This window comes from Terrapene carolina, unplaced genomic scaffold (assembly GCF_002925995.2).
Source record: "Terrapene carolina triunguis isolate 2854851 unplaced genomic scaffold, T_m_triunguis-2.0 Scaffold42, whole genome shotgun sequence".
Lineage (NCBI taxonomy): Eukaryota > Metazoa > Chordata > Testudines > Emydidae > Terrapene > Terrapene triunguis.
Window position 1 is genome coordinate 10,944,530 of NW_020664393.1, and position 18,646 is coordinate 10,963,175.

Genomic DNA, 18,646 nt, shown 5'->3' on the forward strand with positions numbered 1-18,646 from the left:
TATTTGCTTCTAGACCCCATACAAGAACTGATACAAGAGGAGCATTTCAGTTGCTTACTTTTCATAGCTAGAACAGCAGCTTTCAAGGCCAAACCACCACATTACGCAAAAGTTTAAGATCACAAATAGCTAAACAGCTATGACATTTACCAGACACTTATCAACCTCACATCAAGTGTGCAGAGTAAGGTGAATACCAAGCTGTGAAACAACAGGAGCAGAATTAAAAATGTTTGGATATGTTAACTCTGCATTTCTGTATTTTTCAATTTTTATTTTTATTTTACTCCAGCATCTCCTGTTTCCAATTCTTTATGATTTCTGGAAACTTAAGCATTGAGCCTCAGTTGGTGTAAACAGTAGCTCCATTTAAATCAATGGAGTTTTGAAAATTTAAGTCTAAGAGTTTGGGAAGGTTGTTTGTTTCTTTGTTTATTTCCCTTAAGTTATTAATACGCATTTACAACCTTAACTATACTTTAATAAAGTTTTTTTGTCCCTGCATGAAAACAGGTGTAGCAAATAGCTACAATTACAAAAGATGTTACAAGAGTCTCAACCCTATCACAAATAAACAAATATTATAAATACTACAATATCAACACAGAGGGAGTCCATTACAGATGTGCAGAACTTTGAGGTCTCAGAAATGTTGATTGCTACTTTGTGTCAAAAGAATCATGCTCATTGTCAGATTTTCAAATCGACTAAATGATAGGAACATTCAAATACCTTCAGAAATGTTTCTTTATTAACTAAAAGTTAATGGAAAACTGCAGACTTAAGGACATGATGGGCAGAGGCATATCTTAATGACTTGACATCAGCCCTCTCTATTTGTAGGGTAGATAGTAGGATGAAAAATCCCACTGCTGTATGTATATACAGTCAATATTCCTTTGTGTTATGTATGTTGTACCCTTTATGTACCAGCTTATGTTCCTTTATATGATTTTGGTGCAGAGTATTAATTTCAAAGTTAAGCTCACTATAGTTAGGGTACGTCTACACTTACCTCCGGGTCCGACGGCAAGCAATCGGTGTTCTGGGATCGATTTATCACGTCTTGTCTAGACGCGATAAATCGATCCCGGATCGATCCCGGAAGTGCTCGCCGTCGACGCCGGTACTCCAGCTCAGCGAGAGGAGTACATGGCATCGACGGGGGAGCCTGCCTGCAGCGTCTGGACCCGCGGTAAGTTCGGACTAAGGTACTTCGAATTCAGCTACGTTATTAACATAGCTGAATTTGCGTACCTTAGTCCGAAGTGGGGGGGTAGTGTGGACCAGGCCTAGCTTTTGTTAACAGTCCCTAGATTTGAACTCACACCCCAAGGGAAAGAGGGAGCTAAGGTGTCTGCATGCCACCCTTGTACCCTCCCAGAGTAGGATGCTCCAGTGGCTGTGGCCCTGGGGGCCTAAGTTACAGCAGCCTCTCATCACTGTTCTGTGGATTACAGTATTGCCTGGAATCTCTGCAGCTTTGTGCACTGCAGCCCCAGCTGGATCACCCTTCCTCCTCCCAGTTCCACCCCATTCCCTGCAACAGGATTGGCAAGGGTATCCAGCCCTTTTACCTGGCACAAAGAGGACAGGGTGGAGCTGATGATCTTACTCCAGCGTGTGGGGCAGAATATTCTCTTATATTTGGTCCTCAGGTGTCAAATCTGCTTCCCCTATTGGCCTGACATATTCTGGGTCCTTCAGAGCCAGCATAAAGTCCCTCTTTCTTCTCCAGGCTGTGACCAAATGGGAACAATTTATTTTGGAGGGGGATGGGGAGAGAATGTATTTTGCTGTAGGCAAGCTTCTTTACCTTTTTATGAGAGGTTGTTTTTATTCTTTGTACAGTGCCCAGAGACTTTGCAATGAACACTTTACAAATTAAATTAATTAATAAATAATGTGAACAGAGGAGGCTTTTATTTTTGGAAATGCAGGGAATAAATCACTGACATCATTCATAAGTGCCCTCTGTGTTGAGACTTTGTGTCATGTTTAGGGATATAACAGAGCCACCTGTTTTATTGTTGTTATTTTTTCTGGATGTCCAAATAAAAGGCTTTAAATTAAACTGGATACAAATGTGAATCTGAGTAAAAGAAAAGATTTTTAATTCAAAAGTCATGACACATCTTGTGAGAGGTGGTGTTGGTATGTATATCACCCCACAAAGGGGACTCTCTCTTCATGAGCTCTCTCTCTAGAGTGCCCCTCAAAATTATAGTAAATATTGGTTGCAGTTTTTTATGGCGTCTTTTTTTGGTTGATTAATAAACTGTAGGGCTTATCTACACTGTGCATTAGTCCATACCAGACAGGTGTAAATTCTAATGTGCACCAGTGTGTTGTGCAATAAGTGCTGGTATCCATGTGTGAAAAGGGGCATTGGTGCACACACAAGAATATTTATTATTCACTATTTGTCATTTAAAATATTTCAGTTGCCCAACTGAAGAGCAAAAGCATCACCATGATCTTGGGTGCCACTGTTATTAAAGTGAAATGTTTGCAAAATATCTAGACGTTGAAATGTTTTAGTGTACACCATGCCCAAAATTATCAGTACCGATGGCAGAAAACTTCATGAACAATTCACAAAATACTTCATTTGTTGACTAATTTATTTGTAACACACTACTTAAACAACTCTAATAATGTGATATTTGAAAAAAATCTTAACTTTCAAAACCAATTTTTGTTCATGTGGATTTCACTGATTTAATGCTATGTAGTAAGGGGGGGAAAAGTGGGTACAAAAGAAGCTTGCATAGGAAGACATATGCAGATCTGAGCTGTTTGCTCCCAGGTTTCTGCTGGGAAAAGCTGGATTGCAAGACCCAGCAGCAAAAAGTCCACCCAGAAGGAATTGCAATGGCAGAAAACATCACAATCCCAGGCATGGTGGGCTCTGAAGATGGCCAAGTAGCTTAGAAAGAGGTCAGGGCTGACCTGGTAGAAGATATGGAAAAACACAGCCAGTGGTTACACTCTGTAAACACTCTAAACATTCTAGTGAGTCAATCCCTGCATGTGGAATTCTGGCAGTATGGGTGTAATTTGGGTTTTTGGGTGCTGAAGCTCCTGGTTCAAGCCCTGATGACCTGTGGTAGGTTTCATTAAATACACTGTAAGTTACTACTGGTCCTTAGGTCAGATAACTTTCTCTCATTTGTTACGATGACTGTGAGACGCTGACCCAGTAGACAGTGAAGTCTAAGATCAAATCCCTTAGAAACAGACTTCAAGACCTGCTGGCACTTTAGATCACAAGACAGCCTAATGGCTTCTCAATAACCAGCCAGATCAGTAAAACTGCATTATAAAAAGGCTTATGCACAAAAATCTTTATTTGCAGCAACATGACTGCATAAAAATGTAGTTTCATAAACGTATATACACAAGCTTTTACACACTGTGGTGAGATTTTAGTGCTACACTCAAAAAGTTTTATGGGGATAAGTTTTCTACCCTGAAGTCTCAGAGCATAAATATTTATGTGCATAAGTATGTGCTTAAGTAAGACTTATACACATAATCTTTATGTGTTGAGATGAGACCTATGTGCTGAAATCCTGCTGAGATGGCTGGTCTTGGAGATGGTGGCAAGCGGATGATAATTCCGTGAACCCTGCTTGCTATTTACCCCATTCTAAGCTATATTAATTCATATGTAAAGATTACAAGATATCCTTAAGAAGGAGTTGGAGTGCATTTTCATACCCTACAGTTGGCTCTACATAAATACATTTGGCACTAAATAAATAAAATGAATGGCAGCACTCCACCAAATCCTTCATTAAGCAAGCAACTTGATTATATTCTAATCATTCAATGGAAGTACTATATATATGTGAAGTTCCAACAACACATTCAGTATTAATGATCCTTGTACAAATGTTTGAAATTTGAAACTTGGCATGGATGTGATATAGTCCCTATTGAGGACTATTATCTTTGATTGACAAGAGGAAAAAAAGAGAAAAATCACTTCTGAACATGCCGAGTGGTCATTTTCTAAAATTTTTTTTAAAGCAGACCTTAATTGATGCTCCACCCCTTTATGACACCACTCCACATTCTACCTTCTTGTCCTGAGCAAGAGGCTTTGCTCATAGGCTGCTACTGAGCAACATGTACGGAGAATGAAAATAAAAAAAACAACCAAAACCCTCCCCCATGACAACAACAAACCCTCAAAAACACACACAAAACCCAGCTGCAGTTTCAGGGGCAAGAGTACAATAGTAGACATTGGAAGTGTAAGAACTCTGCAATTTTTTCTAGACTCTATGATATCCTACACTTACAATTTTTAACAAAAATCTACCTTTGTCCATTACAACGATATAGCCACTTTAGTGTACACAAATGGAAAGGAACAGTAGCAAAGGTGAGAACTTACTTTTCACCATTCTGTTAATCTTAGATGGAGTGTGATCAAAGATTAACTGGGATCATTTCAATGTCAACACTCTTAAGCTCAAAAAACAGTTTTTCCTCCTGCCATTTAACTAATTCAATGTATTAATTTGCATTGGATCTTGTGTATAAGCCCCACATTACTGAACCAAGAATTAACAAGCAGATCTGGGCTGAAGACCCCATCCAGCCACACCTCCTGGGTATGCTCACGATGAAGGCAGAGCTCAAAAAGGAGCTGCCCAGTTTAGGCAGGATGGACAGAGGAAGGGAGCAGTCCTCTGCTGTTAGCACCTGCCAAGAGACTGCAGGAGCTCTGCAATACCTGGACCAGACCCCGCTGCCAAACTTCTAAAGGCCCGCCCCTGGAGACAAGGAATGGTGGGCCATGATTGAAAGAGAAAAGCCTCCAGATCATAGTCAGGGAGAACCCCCCACCTTGTGAGTCTATAATCAGACCCTGTTGTGACTCTGCGGGGCAGAGGGAATAGGAGGAAGGAACCCAGGGAGCAGGCTTGGGGTTGTCTGTCCCAGGCCACATATCGAACCTGCCAGTCACAGGGCCCTGGGTTAGAACCCAGTGGAGAAGGGAGGACCCAGGTTCCCCTCCTGCTGGCCTCACAGACTCTTGCCACTGGCTAACACTGCCACAGACTCCTGCTACAGGGTGATACAGCCAGACATGGATATAAATCCTCCCCCTCCCTCCTCCCACCCACACGGACAGACCTATATGGCTTGGGATGGAGAGAAAGGCAGCACTGGCCTTATTGATACAAGGATCAAAGTCAGTGTCTGGAATTCCCTGAATCATGGTTTTCCTATTGGTCAGCTGGTCACCATTGCAGCCATTAAAGTAGGTGAAAGACACCATCTGAGTCCCTTTCTCTTGTCCACTGCCTGACTTTTTTGCACTTTCCTTCTGAAGACCATTAATAGTGTTATATTTCCAGTTTTTGCCCAAGTTATTGTATATAAGAATTTTGCTTGGTCAAAATCTTTATGGTATCAGAAGTGTTTAAGGCTTCCCCTCCTATATATAAATGCAATATAACTTTTAGTCCTGTGGTAGACAGTCATTGCTAGAAGGTAAATGGTCAAAATTTAGACTATAGGTGAGTGAAGTTCATGGCCTCCTAATCCTGGTGTAGTTAGGAGTTGGAGTGGTTCACTCCTGCTGATGCTGATGGAGGCTTAAACATGGGAGGATCCAACAATGCAAGAGAATTAGCTGCTTTCACATCAGTAAGTGTAAGCAATTCATTGGGTGCTATTTAAGGATTAGGATTAGAGGATGTATGATGGACCTTGTGGTCATAGCACTAGATTAAGATTCAGGAGTTGATTTCTATACTGAGCTTTTGCTACAGACTTTCCTTATATATTGGACAAGTCACTTAATCTCTCTCCTCCTGAATTTTTCACCTGTAAAATGGAGATTTATTAATGTGTGCCTGCCTCACAGCAGAGTTGTGAGGATAAATTAATTAATATTTGTGAGACGCTCAAATACTACAGCATTGAGCACCACAGAGAAACTAATAAATAACAAGGTGTACAAGATCACTGCCTTGTCCATGGTGAGGGGCAGATAATCAAGGCCTCTCTCCAGGAGAAAGTTTACAAGGACTAGCTGCCCCTCAGCATCAGTTGATAGCAGTTGCTTAGGGTTACCATTCGTCCGGATTCTGCCCGACATGTCCGGCTTTTTTGAGTTAAAAATAGCGTTCGGGGGGAATTCGTAAATGTCCGGATTTCCCCCCAATGCAGAGAGCGCGTGGCTGACAGGGCAGCCGGCCGGATCATGCCACTTGCATGGGGCTCCGAGAGCCAGAGCCCCTCCTCCGCTTCCCCCTCCTCTTCCCTGCAGCTTGAGATCACTCCCCTCCTCTCGCTCTCTCCCTCCCCCTCCCTGCATTCACAGATCGCCGGCCGGCCGTTCGCATCGGGCCTCCGGCAGTCTGGAGCTCCTCCCCCTGCTCCCCCCGCGCTGCCCAGCGCGCCGCTCTGCAGCACTCTGTTCTGAGTGGCACAGTAAGGGGGTCAGGGGGCCGGAGAAGGGGCAGGGAGGTTCTGGAGGGGGTAGTCAAGAGACAGGGAGCAGAGTTGGATGGGTCGGGAGTTCGAGGGGGGGCTGTCTGGGGGTTGGGGGGTGTAAAGTTTTGGGCAGTCAGGGTACAGGTAGGGGGTAGGGTCCCGGGGGACAGTTAGGGTGGGGGGGATCTCAGGAGGGGGCAGTTAGGGGACAGGGAGCAGAGGGGTTTAGATGGGTCGGGAGTTCTGGGGGGGGTGCTGTCAGGGGGTGGGGAGTGGTTGGATGGGGTGTGGGAGTCCCTGGTGTCTGTCTGGGGGTGGGGGTGTGGATAAGGGTTGGGGCAGTCAGGGGACAGGTAGGGGGTAGGATCCTAGGGGGCCAGTTAGGATGGGGGGAAGTCTCAGGAGGGGACAGTCAGGGGACAAGGAGCAGGGAGGCTCTCTTAATGGCTCTCCATGCGTCTCTGGACCCTCTCAGCTGTCGGGCTTGGACGGAAACATTGCCTGAGGGTAGTGAGAGAATGGGTTATCGGTGAGGTGGGGGTGGGCGTGAGTCCGGTCAATAGGGGCAACCCCTACCAAGATCTGAGCCTTTTCTCACACGCCCGTTAGAGCTCGACATTATGCTGTTTGGGACCCCTCTTTGAGGAAAGCCTCTGGATTGCAAGTCCAACCGCTACCTCCTCGTGGTGAGAGCCGGTAACTGGCTTGGATAGCCAGGCGGATTGCGGAGGACGAACCCACATCCCACATTCAGTGGGGTGTGGGACGGGGTTGGGCAGCCCCATATGGTGCCACATGGATGCCCCCCTGGTAAGGGTAGCCTCCCCCAGGTACGGGTTGACTCCCCCTGGTAAGGGTAGTCTCCCCCAGGCACGGGTTAGTTTCCCCCTGGAAAGGGTAAGTTTCCCCCAGGTACGGGTTAGTTTCCCCCTGGAAAGGGTAAATCTTTTAGCTATGGAAAAAAGTAATTTATATTTTTATACCGGATTGGCGCTGGACCGGGTTAATAACGCCCCTGCTGTTGGCTTTGATGCCCCGGCTGACAGTGTTAAATATATTAGGGGTGTGATCAGGGTCGCTGGACCAATGGATAAAATGGTGTGGACTATAATGAAGTCTCATGAGCATGAGAGTGAGAATCAAGTCCTCCCAGTGGAGCATGGAGAGGAGGTAGAGGAGAATGTTTGTGATGATCATGGTGAGGAGATTTTATCTGTCTTACCGATGGTTTTTACAAGGGACACTTTTAATGATTTAACTATGGAAAGTTTCAATCCAGATTTTAAGTATTTAAGTACATTTGATGATCCATATGTTAGCGAATCGGGATATCTTAATGCTCATTTAGTTAATGGGTCTAGTTTATTAAATAGTTTTAGACCAAGCACTGATTTTAATAGGGATCGTAATAAGGATCTTAACAGTACTGGTAGTAATATAAATATATTAGAAAGTAGTTCGTGGAAGGATGGGGTTTTTTATTTAGAGTATCCCGTTGATAGTTTTAATTGTCCAATATGTCCCCAGATATTACCAACATTTGGTAAATGGGCCAAACACATTAATGTGGTTCATAAAAGTAAAGCCATACGAGTTGTATGTAGTAAATGTGGAAAATCTTCTCAATATCATAATATAGCTTGCCACTACCCCAAGTGCATACCCAAGAAGGCGGATACCCCAATGAAGAGCCATACGTGCTCGGTCTGTGGGCTTGGTTTTCATACTAGATCTGGATTGAGCCAACACTGTAGACATAGACACTCTGCTGTGAGGAATGAGCAAAGAAAAGAAGATATGGCTGCTAAAAGTAAGATCAAAGAGGGATCGACTAGATCTCGTATATGGACCAAAGATGAGGTTGCGCAGCTTATACAGTTGGAAAGGAAATATATTGGGAAAAGGAATATAAATAAATGTATTGAGAGCGAGATGAGGACCAAAACGAATAAACAAATATCAGATAAAAGACGAGAATTAGCAAAGAAGAAGTTAGTGGTAACAGGAGATAGGGAGGAAGTGACTGAGGTAGAGGACATTAGAGTAAATATATTAGAAATTCCGCCCCCAAGAGAGAGGATTTTCCCACTAAAAGGACACCCAGAAGTGGATTTAGTGGAGAAAATATGTAAACGGGGAAAACAAAGTAGGGAGGGAAGAGAAATAATAAATAGTTTAGGGGAAATTGAAGGATTATTAAAGGAGGATTTAACAAAAGCTCTCGGTTGGGCAATGTTGGAAAAAGTATGTTATTCATTAGTAGAGGGAAAGGACCCTAGAAATGAAAGTCAAATAGAGTTGAGGAATAAAGGAAAAGGGAAGATGAGAAAGGAGGGGAGAAGGAAGCAATTTAATGCAATTAGGAGATATGCTACAAAGAAAGCTAAGTATAAATTCTATCAACAATTATTTGATAAGGATAGAAGAAGATTGACTCGCATTATAATGGGAGAGCCAGATAAGGCTAAGTGTGCTATCCCTATGAAAGAAATTGAGGAATACTATGTCAATATTTTGGGAACAATTGGACATGGTAATATGATAGGGTGGCCATCATCCACAGAGAATGCGGATAATGATATATTAATGAGTCCGATCTCTGTGGATGAGATTAGAATAGCTTTAAGAGAAATAAGAAAAGATAGTGCTCCTGGCCCAGATAAAGTAAAAGTGAGCAATTTGTGGGATATTTTTAATTTAGACTCCTTAATACTTACAAAAATTTTTAATATATGGTTTCTAAATAGACAGGTACCAGATGAATTTAAGAAAAATAGAACGATTTTAATACCAAAGACACAAGATGAGGAGGAAATGAAGAAGTTAACATCTTGGAGACCATTGACAATTGGGTCAGTTTGGATTAGAATCTATACCAAAATATTAGCAAAAAGACTGGTGGAAACAGTTAAGATATGTAGTAGACAAAAAGGGTTTATATCCGCCCCTGGGTGTGAGGAAAATATTGCTATATTAGATAATTTGATTAAAGGGGCTAAACGAAATGGGAATGAAATTGCAATAGTGTTCGTAGATCTGGCTAAAGCATTTGATTCTGTGGGACACGGACATATAATAGCCGGGTTGAGAAGATTTGGTATAGATGAACATTTTATAGATATTATTAGGGACCTTTATGATAATTGCACAACTAGGGTATGGGTGGGTGATGAAGCTACTGAGTCTATTTTAATTAGGAGGGGGGTCAAGCAGGGTGACCCGTTGTCCCCAATTTTGTTTAATATTGCTATGGATCCCCTTTTAACTAGATTAGAAGTAGAAGGAAGTGGTTTTTATGTTAAGGGTAATGGTGTCACGTCATTGGCTTTTGCCGATGATGTGGCAATTTTAAGTAGCTCATATAAAGGAATGATTAAAAATTTGGGTATTTTAGAGGAGTTTTGTAAAAATACTAATCTCTCTGTTAATGTGAAGAAAACGAAAGGCTTTCATATTTTAACTAAACATAAAACCTATGTAGTTAATCCTAAGGATAATTGGCAGATAGGGTCAGAGGAGATTGAATATGTTCAACCAGGGGATTTTGAAAAATATTTAGGGGCTAGAATAGATCCCTGGATAGGTGTAGGGGGACCGGTACTTAAAGAAAAATTGAAAGATTGGAGTGAGAATTTAATTAAGGCCCCATTAAAACCGGCCCAAAAAATATTAATTTTACAGACATATATCTTACCGAAGCTATTTTATAATCTTCTTTTAATAGAACCCCTTTTTAATCTTTTAGACGATCTTGATGTGTTAGTTAGAAAAATAGTTAAAGAGATTTTACATTTACCTCAGTGTACCACAGATGGGATATTTTATTCTAGAGGTAGGGATGGTGGTTTAGCTCTCACTAAGTTTAGTGTGCAAATCCCAAATATGTTAATTCGTAAATGGAGGAGACATATTGTCTCGAGAGATGATTGGATGGACCTATCTTATCTATATGCAGGAGAAAATCTTGTGGATAAAATATTGTCATTTAGTGCAGTAACATCTCATCCCAAGAAATGGAGGGAAGAGGAATTTTTAAGATGGTCGGAACTGAGATGTCAGGGAATAGGGATAAAATATTTTAAAAATGATTTAATTAGTAATTCGATTTTTAGAAACTCTAGTAAAGTTAAATCGTCAGCGTATATCGCAGCATTGCAGCTTAGGGCAAATATTTATCCTACTAGGGAGACATTAGCAAGAGGAAGAGGAGGTGTGAATGCTCTTTGTAGATGGTGCGGTAAAGTGCGGGAGACTGTTCCCCATATCTCAGGACAATGTTATAAGACTAAGAATGCTAGGATAAAAAGGCATAATAGAGTAGTGTCTGCAGTTGTAGATAAGGTTGGTAAATTAGGGTGGAAGGCAATGATAGAGCCCCATTTGAGAAATAGTAAGGGTGAGTTAAGAAAGCCGGATATTATATTTATAAAAGGAGATACAGCAGTGGTGGTTGATGTTACAGTGCGATGGGAGGATAATGCCGGAAGTTTGGAACAAGCCCACAGTGAGAAGGTGGCTTATTATCTTGAGTTAGAGGAAGAAATTAAAAACTTAACGGGAGGTAAAAATATTCACTTCTTTGGTTTTGTGCTTGGGGCGCGTGGCAAGTGGAGTGAAGGTAATAATGATTTGTTACAATTATTGGGAATGGACAGAAGTAAAAATTTTAAGGAGAGTATATGTAGACTTGTTTTATATTCCACTATTGGTATGATGGCTATATTCAGTGACAGGTAAAGATCCCGGAGTTTCCATTCCGTGTATCTTGCCAAAACTTAATTTTAGCTATTTTGGTTTCCATGCTCTAAATTTTCAAATTTTTAATATTGTTTTGAACATTAACTTATTTAGTGTTATTTAATATCTGTCCTTCAATAGAATGGTTTTAATTATATAATAAATACTTATTAATGGATGAAATTCCAATTTAAATTATTAGTTTATTTTTTTTTTTTTAACTACTGGATGTGGATGCGGACTGGCCGCGTATAATAACCAGGAAAGGGCAGGTAGTCACGCCTGTACATAAATAGGGGGTGGAGTCCTGGGGGGCAGTTAGGGGCAGGGGTCCCAGGAGGGGGCAGTCAGGGGAGAAGGAGTGGGGGGGAGGGTTGGGGGTTCTGAGGAGGGCGGGAAGTGGGAGGGAGTGGAAGGGGCAGGGGCGGGGCTAGGGCAGGAGGTGGGCGGGGCTAGGGCAGGGCTCCTCCCGTCCTCTTTTTTGATTGTTGAAATATGGTAACCCTACAGTTGCTATATTGATAAATTTGCAGCCAATAAAGCCTTTTAGCCACGTCAATAGCAATGCATCGTTAAGGTCTTAAGAGGAGTAATATAATCATGATGTATATACATTTATTAATACAATGTATACCCGTTGCTCCTCTTCCCTCTACCTGCCGTCTGTCTGCTTACTTATTTGCCTTTAGACTTTGAGCTCCTGAAGGCAGGGATCATGCCTCCTTCTTTGTTTGGAAAGCTTAGCATGCTGTGGACACTATCGGGAATAAATAATACATAACAAGAAGGCTGCAGACCCACAGTTAAATTCACATGGAGTTCGGGGGAAAATGAAACTTCCACCTGCAATTTTAATTTGGCTGTGTTGCACATACATCTGATTTTCTGCTCCTGTTTTGCTGGTTAGTGTGTAGCTTTATGTATTATTATTTCTGTCAAAAGATACATTATGATAAAATAGTTAGGCTGTTAAATGTGTGTGACATAACATTCCTGAGAAACCTTTAACTCTTTGGAGTTTCCTGACTCTGTGTAATTGTTAACTCTGCAAACTTACACTACCTTAAGACTTTTGTGCATTACCATATTTTTATATTAGACACAGCATAATCATTAAATATTCATTACATCATAATTATTGTAAAACAAAAATACCCAATAGATGTTTACAACAATTTAAACTATCTCACATTTAATTAAGGTAGCAAGGGGATTTGAAACAAGATCTAGGAGGGAAGCCAAAAGGGCACATTTACAATGCCTCTTTTGCATTTATAAGCCATTATTGATATAAAGCCTGGAAAAGACAGAACTAGTAGGAACCAGGGAACCCCTTTAACTTGTATATTCTGGGGGATGACTATAAAGAGCTCATACAAATTCCTCTATTTTCTGACAACCTTTACTTTTTTCAGTTTCTACCCTCACCTACCCTTCTCTCCACCTTCATAGCAGTTCCATAGATACAACTGATTTTATAAAACAAGAGAGAAAATGTAGCTGAGGTTTCTTTCTTGCTTAAACTACTGGGAACTATGTGGTATGCATGCAACATACCTGGGATAAAAATTAGTTCAGACTCTGGGCCAAATCCTGCAACTGCCACTGATGAAAACATCCTACATCACACAAGTGTTTGTATTCTTAGAGGACTGGGAAGGAATATCTTAGGCTATATTACCTTTAAAACTAATTCAACCATCCCATGTCACATAATGTTACCTGCTGTCTCCATCTTTGGAGAGAGGGTGAAAAGAATATGCGGCTGGCTGTTTAGCTGTAGGCAAATTAAGTAAGATCTGGTGCTGGATCGTTTTATAGGCTATATCGCTCTGTGACTTCTTCAAACTGAGTCCTGTTTTACTATGAAAACAATAGGAGCACTGTAGCTACCATGCCTTTTTACTACTACAGACACCCTAACAATATAACTTTATCATTGTGTTTGTCAATTTATTTTCATTTTCACAACCCTCTGCTACAGACTACTGCTTTAAAAGCTCAGCTCCACTCTAAAGCATAGCAATATACAGAATGGAATACAGAATTCACTAAGTGAAAGTTACTGACCACAGCCATTAATATGAGTTTCTTCCATAGCTCTGCTTGTTTCGAATAATCAAAAAAAGTTGACTGAAAATGGCATCATCTTGAACCTATTGTCTCTATGGCACTGCTGAATTGTACAGTAGAAGAACAGGATGACTCCATATTGAGGAAATAATTGATACTACTGCTATTTCAACTGTGTCTTACATTTCTATAGTGCCTTTGATCTTTGCAAACTATAGCATGTATAGAGAAGCCATTACTAAATGCAGAGTCCTCTGCATGAAAAACGTCACCAGGTAACAATACACAGCAACACTACATTTCAGTTAAGGACAGGAAGTTAAAAAGCATGCTATATGCTATTTAAAATGCATGCAGAATTTAGGTAGGTAGGCACAGTGTAAGTAACCAAATTTGAATTTGGCTAACACAGATAAATAACATCCCATTCTTGAGAAAAGTCCCGCCCACAGACATTCCAAAAATGTAAAAAGCTAGGGCGTTAATTTTATATCTCATCTAGAGATAGATTCACAGTTAAATAATAAGAGGGTCCTCTTTCCACCCTCTTTTCCAAAGAATGAAAAGGATAGAGAAACATAAATCTAACTGATTCAAGAGGGAAAATTAGGTTCATTGGCTCTGGTTCATGCCACTGGACTTGATATGAAAAATAATTGTATTTGTGTATTGATCTCTTGCATTCTCATTTCCTCCTACCTCCTCTTCCACCTAGAACAATTATGGTAAATAACTCAAATAAATCTGGCTCTTGCTGACTATACTACTACAAAAATGTCTTGTGCCAAAAATTCACAGTTGTATGTTCACTTGGCTCATCTCTGTATAAGAAAGTGCACATTCCAGATGCTTTATTTAAAGTGGTTCAGAAAAGATTAATTAAAGAAGAAATGAACAAAGTACTGTTAACCAATTCTGTATCTGTTAGCCATCTCAGTTGATGGCTCCAGAGAAAATAATAATACAAATATAACAATGATGATAAATAAATAAATAAAAAGATTTTGGGGTCCATTCAAAAGCATCTGCCAGTCTGGATTTGGCCCGCAGTTCACCTATTGACTACCTTGGCTTAGACTATTTCCCACCTTAGCTAGTAACCACCGGAGACCCCCATGCCTAATATCCTTTTTAAGATGTCGAAAAATACAACAGTTTCTCTGATAATATCCATGGTCCTCAGGAAAAAAAGCAGGGAGAATGAGAAAAATTAGGGCCAGAACAAGAAAAGGAGGCCAGACCTGAGAAACCAGCCATCTGTTTTTTTCAGGAACCACACAGATTAGTGGTAAAATTCTGGCCCCAATGAAAGTCAATGTGAATTTTGCAACTGATTTCACTAAGGTCAGGATTTCACTCTAGGTTACTTATTAAGTGGCATTTGGGTATAACTGAACAGTAGATATTTTAAATCTGGCTAGACTCTACTTAAGTAACAAATATGCAAACACACAAAAGTAATTACAGTGCTTCAGAGTGACTGGAATTCCTCTCAAGAGTTCACATGACATTGCAGAAAAGAATAAGAGAATTCCACTGCTTAATATCATTCTTAGTAGATCCCCACAGATCTATTTTTATCATATGTATAATTCTCTAATAAAGGGCCCTGCCTTCTGGAAGATCTGGATGCAGCTTCTAGACCCTGAATGTGATTTACCAGGCTAGCAAAGGATTGGAAACACCCATACAAGGACTGAGCTTCTTGACCGCCAGGCTAGAATGCATTAATTCACTATATCTATTCATGAGCATATATACTGTGAAAATAAAAGGCCTCAGTTAGTCAAGAATGGAACAGCCCATCTGCTCAGCAACACCAGCCACCAAAAGCACATCACCCCAGTATTCCACTCACTGAATGGACTCTATAGAATACAAGTACAATTTCAAAGTCTGAATCCTAGTTATCATGTACTTCCATGGAACTAGTCCAAGACACCTTAGAGAGTGCCCCTCTCTCTGTGGTCATGACATTCCATAGGACCCACAAAACTGTCAAATTCAAGGCTGAATCTCATGAAAGGAAGAGATGGGGTTTTTTTGACAACAGGCCTAAGACTTTGGAACTCATAAACAGAGGAGAGCAGAATGATGAGCTTTCAGAATGTAAAAATGTAAAACTCACTTCTTTGACTTAGTGTTTGCACAGCTACAACAAATATCAGCACCAACGAATCGACAAGGTGGAAGAGGAGAAAGAGGTGAAGGCAAGAAATAAGTGGTAGGAAGAAGGATTAGTAAGAAAGGAGAAGAGAACAGGAGAAGGAAAAAGAAATATATTAATGAAGAAACAACCCCACATTCTTAATGGAGACCACTAACCATTTTTAGCAGTGAACTCTTTTGTAAGGTGTTCAGATGATATGATAACGGGCATGATAGTTAGATTTGTGTCAGTCTATTGCAAGCCCTCTGGATCATTAATAATCATGTTGATGAGCTCAATCATTACTCAAAATAATGTTAATAACTATTTCAGGACTACTATGAGTTTCCTGTTATGCAACACACTAAATAATTTTATACAGAAAATAACTTTTTAGTGATAGAAAAATAGATCTGCAGCGTTAAAACATTCATCTTTGAGGCTTACTGCTTGTAAATAAAAACGGCTGTGATAACATACTATATGACAATGTGATACACATATGGTCCTAGGTACCATTAGGTCAGCATTTGCAATTTTAATGATGACTGTGCTCCAATTCTAGCTCTTCAGTGAATTCCCAATGGAAACCTAGCTTCTCTCAGGCAGTCTGCTAACAATAGGAACTAGGGTTTTTCTAGTTTATTTTTTGTGTGGTTTTACTAGATAGAAAGCCCAATCTCTGACAAGCCTTTCACAAACATATTTCTTTTCCTCATTCGTACTATGAAGATTTTTTCTCCCATCAAATGTTTTAACTACAGTTTCACAGACTTCAGCAATATTTAAATCCCTGTGAAAGCTGTTGAAATTCTGGAATGAGCTTTAATTCATTGTTTGACCTGCATAAGGATAAATAATATGCATCAATTTTTGTGCATTATGTTCAGCTGGTACAACAAATGTATTAATCTGTTTTAGTTACACTGAATAACTGAAGCCCGGCAGTTTTATGCATGTATAACTGATTAATATTACAGTATAAATAATATGAAGGATTACAGATAAAGGACCAGGAAACAGAAGGAAAAGTCTTCCCTTTTTGTAATACTGCTACCTATTTACTCTCATAAAGACTGATCACTGATGTAAACAAACCAGAAAGTGATGCATCTTGCTTGATTAATTTATACTTCTGTTTTTCAAAGATTGCAATATGCTTAAATTGTGGAATTTACATAATCTAGGACATAAAATGAGCTAAAATAGAAGAGTCCCAAGAGTAATGCATAAGGAGGAACTCTAGATTTTGACTATTTAAAACGCAATTGTGTGTGTTTTTATCATTTGGGAGCATACAATATGCATTTTCCCGACCATACAACTAGGATTCTAGTTGCAATTCAGTCAGTTTTATTCTCTTTAGATTCTTTTTAAAGAAATAATCAAAAATAGATTTGAGATGTTACAAGATTAGTATCCCTATTCTACTGAGAAAAGGGGATCTATTTTCAGAAATAGAAAAATCAGAGTTATTTCTGCTGGGCTTTAAAAGATCTAAAATCATGAACTCATATGTTCCCTTCTTAAGAATAGGTATGAAATTGGAAGTATGGGAATGACTATGCTGACATCTCTGTTTTCTAATGCATAGTGTGAGCTCCTGTGTATGTTTTCAGAAGCCTGACCACACTGTGAAAAGGGAATGGAAATAAAAGGAAAACAGAAGGGTTTCCCTTGCTAGAAATTGGGAACATGTAACAAAAAGAGAGGCTGCCACTTTCCAAATTCCTTATTTTGACAAGGTCCCTTACTTCTTTAAAAAACAGAAATTAACAAGACAACTGTGGGTTTTGTGTCTTGCTACTCTCCTGCCACCATGAGAGCTGATCCTTCCCCATTCCTCTGAGTGTAATATATAACAAACAGATACAAAGGATAAATGTAGGCTTTTAATAGTTGCAGTTAGGAGGAGGGAAGCAGTGCCACAGAAACACTTTTAAGTAGAAAGGTTTCTCTGCAGATAATCGCCCATGGTAAGTTAACATAAAGTCCTCCAGTACTAGCACATTTTAAATACTTTCTAATGGAATACACCGTTTTTCTTCAGGGTTTTTATACAGAATATTTTTAATTGATTGTCTATCATACGCTACTCACAATTCTGTCACCTCATCAGAGGTCAAAACACATGCCCCACTCACAAACTACACTGCAAATCTTGTTCAAAGAAGCATCCAAGCAAATTTTAAAACAACATTACCAAAAATCTGGTTAAAATGGCTTATTCTTTTCTACTTATCAGAGTAGAATTTTTCCAGTAAATTTGAGATAAAACATGAACAGGGAGTTGAGAAGAGAGGAAGGATCAGAAATAATGTGAACTACCTTGAATATTTTTTAACTAGTTCTTCTTAGCTTTGAAATGGCTTGGCCTTGAAATTCCATGTGTTTTCTAAGGATTCTCCAAGTTTCTCATAGTGAACCACATCTATATAGAGAGGCTGTTTTACAGACCACTTCCAGTCCCAGTCTCTGTAACTTACCTTCCTGCCCTCAACCTAACAACCACCCTGGGGTAACTACACCATTTCCTTATGTGAGAAAATAGTTCACATCTCTTTACTTGTGTTTTTTAATGCAGTTTAGTACCACTAGGTTAGTCAGCTCTGTGAGAGCTCCCTGCAAATACTTCACAGGAGCAGGGCCGGTGCAAAGATGTTTCGCGCCCTAGGCGAAACTTCCACCTTGCGCCTTCCACCATCCCCAAGCCCTGCGGCAGCTCCCCCCCCCCCCACCCTGAGGGCCCCCCCCCGGCGGCCCCCCCCCCCCCCCACCCAGGGAGCCATGCGGCAGCTCCCCACCCCAGCTCACCTCTGCTCTGCCTCCTCCCCGAGCACGCCGTCGCTGCTCCACTTCTCCCGCCTCCCAGGCTTGCGGCGCCAAACAGCTGATTGGCGCCGAAAGCCTGGGAGGGAGAGAAGCAGAGCAGGGCGGCGTTCTCAGGGGAGGAGGAGGAGCAGAGGTGAGCTGGGGCAGGGAGTTCCCCTGCGTGCCGCCCCCCCGCCCTTACTTGCTGCAGGCGGCCCTCCCCACGCCCCCCTGCCCCAGCTCCCTCCGCCTAAATGCTGACGACGACCTGGGCGGCCAAAGATCCAGCCGCCAAAGAAAATGCCGCCCCCCAAGTGCTAGTGCCCTAGGCGACCGCCTAGGTCGCCTAATAGGTTGCACCGGCCCTGCACAGGAGTCATCTTCTTAATCTGTTGGGTTTAGTGAGAATCGGTGTCT

At 40.9% G+C, this 18,646-nt stretch overlaps 1 protein-coding gene across 2 annotated transcripts in view; it reads right to left on the reverse strand.

Annotated features, from left to right (window-relative positions):
• Positions 1-18,646, reverse strand: part of GRIK2 (glutamate ionotropic receptor kainate type subunit 2) — a 568,360-nt gene that overhangs the window by 17,397 nt on the left and 532,317 nt on the right. The gene's annotated exons all lie outside the window — the stretch shown is intronic.